The 2,561-nt window shown below is 62.8% G+C and overlaps 1 pseudogene; it reads right to left on the reverse strand.

Annotated features, from left to right (window-relative positions):
- LOC102771503 overlaps positions 1-514 on the reverse strand; it is an 810-nt pseudogene extending 296 nt beyond the window's left edge.
- Positions 515-2,561: the final 2,047 nt, after the last annotated feature.

Genomic DNA, 2,561 nt, shown 5'->3' on the forward strand with positions numbered 1-2,561 from the left:
GGGCTGCCTCTGGAGGAGCTGGAGGTCCTCGCTTCAGGAGAAGGAGGCCCGGCAGCACCGCGGAGCATGGTCACCGTGCCCCACGCCCGGCGTCTGCAGCTCAAAGCCTCGTAGTTGTAGAGGCCCAACGCGGTAGAAACGTGCTTGCTGGGGACAAACCCTACAAGTTCATCAGGAAATTGCTGCCAAACAAACGGAGAAAGCAAACACGAGGTCTGGGGCGCGAAGTAGCGTGTCGTCATCACCATTAACACCGCCTGGGTCTCCAGTGCAGGGGAGGCCCGGAGCCGATTCTCATGCGGGTGGTCGTCCGGGGTTTGAAGCTCAGGGCACGGGGTGCGGCCCCAGAAGTCCCAGAAGTTCTCCCGTGGCTTCTCCCCAACATCGCTCCACACCACGAGGGCCCGCGCCGCTGCGGCACCGCCTGGTGGTGACGCCGCAGCAGCAGCAGCAGCAGCTCCGACCTGCCCTCGTCCGCAGGATGCGAGTGCGGGAAGCCAGGGGGACGGGGCCTGGGACGTCACCGCTCGCCGCCGCGGGAGCATCGCGCCGTCCTTGTGGTCGGGAAGGAGAGTGGTCGGAGCCCCAGCCGCCAGGAGCAGACGAGGAGGCCACCAGAGAGGGCGGAGCACGCGGTGCCCAGCGCTGCGTCAGGGCGTGTGCAGATGTGGCAGCCCCTCATCTCGATAGTTCACAGGATTCCCTTGTGGCTTCAGTGACAGCAACAGACTCTCTTGGCGCTGGGAGAGCAGAGGTGGCCGCGGAGCCACCGACGTGTTTGCTTGCAGTTCGCCGGCACAAAATGGAAGGGCGTCTCGCCGGCTCACTTGTGCGTGTGCGTGTGTTTTGCTGGCGGATCCACGCGAAAGGGGGACGCCCCACTTCCTGTCCCACCGCACCCCGATCCAGTCCTGCAGGGCTCCATTTCTTCCTCCAGGTGACAGTGGGGTCATTCAGGGGATGCACCTGACCTTCCCCTACAAACTCCGGGAAAGGCGCCCGAAGGAGTGTCCCCAGGACGAGGCGGCCCTGCGACCGCCAAGGCCCCATCAGGCGCAGGCTCGCGGCCGCTCCCCGCACACGCGCCCACGTCCCTAGGATCACAGCTGCCCACGGTCGCGCGTGGCCACACGGAGGGCCGTGTTTAGGGCGCCTGGACGGGCTACAAGGCCTGGGCTGCCTGCAGAATGGCCGGACAGGACACGCGGTCCCCGCATTCCCGGGCTTGGCTGCCTCCGCGCCGGGGTTTAACTCTAACGCGGCACCCTGCCACAGGGCAGGAACATGGGCCCACAGTGCCCATCGCACCTCTGGGGTTTCTTCCTGAGCACGGATCCCGGCGCTTCGGTCCCAGCTGCTACCGGCCATCCCGCCTCGGATACCATTTTAAACTTAATTTTACTTGAATTATTTTTCCTGTGTCTGGTTTCCGCCACCTGCCTCCCCTGTTTTACCTTGAAAAGAAATTGATTCGGGGTCTGCAAACCGGCCAACTTCCTGCATTTGCTCTGCCCCTGTCCGCCTGGTCCAAGTCCCTGATGCCACCCCGCCTCGGTGGCAGCATCTCTCATCCCCCGGAACCCCATTCAGCGCTCCCCTGCAGCTTCAGGGACCTGCTGAGCCCGAGCCCCAGCCTGCCACTAGTCCCCCTGGTCCTGCCTGCAGCCCCAGGGTTCTCAAACCAGTCTGGGAGGGGCCGGTGGGTTGACCCCTTGGACAGAGGGGTGCAGACACCAGATGGGCACTCCGCCTTTCCCTCTTCCCTGCCCCAAAACGCCCTGAGTACCAAGTCTGCTGCCGTCCAGCTCATGGAGGGCTCGGCCTGAGCAGTGTGATCACCAGAGAGGACCTGTCTGCAGAGTGGCGGGCGGGACAGACCTCCCAGGGCAGCTGGATGCCCACCTGGCCCCAAAGCCCTCCTTCAGCCTCCCACTTAGCCCTTCGAAAGGGTAACCGGGTGTGGTTTCCACCCAGCCCAGCCCAGCTGTCTGCTGGCCTTGGGAGGCGGCGGCAGAGGCTGTCGCCATCTGCTGTCCCGTTCCTGTTACTGCAGAAGGTAAGGGTCATCCCTGACGCCAGGATGGAACACACCTGGATGGGGAATCAGGACGGTCTCTGCAGCTGATGTGTGGGGTCCCCGTTTTCAGGAACCCAGGAGGCTCCAGGGTCCTCTGTGCGTTTGTCACTGTATGACCCTGCAGAGAGGTTGCAAGAGTTAAGCCCCAGAGATATAGAGGTCCCTTCAGGACACAAGCTGGGACAGGGTGGCCAGGACTTGTTTGCAGCCTCTAGGATCCCAGCCCTCTGCTCTTTCCTCCACATTCTGCAGGGACATCCTGCCAGGCGCTCTGCTCAGAAATAAGAGGGTACCTTTGCTGGCAGGTGTCCATAAACTCTGGGCTGCAGCAGTATCAGAAGTTAGCAGTGTCCCAGCTGATAATTTCACAAGGCAAGCTCTTCAAAACCTAAACCCCCGTAGGCTCCAGTTGGGCTACCTTCCTCTCTTCAGGTCCACACCTCGGCTCCCCTCTGGTTTAAGAGGGCTCTTGCCTCCATTCCTG

The sequence above is a fragment of the Myotis davidii genome, unplaced genomic scaffold (assembly GCF_000327345.1).
Source record: "Myotis davidii unplaced genomic scaffold, ASM32734v1 scaffold1815, whole genome shotgun sequence".
NCBI classification, from domain to species: domain Eukaryota; kingdom Metazoa; phylum Chordata; class Mammalia; order Chiroptera; family Vespertilionidae; genus Myotis; species Myotis davidii.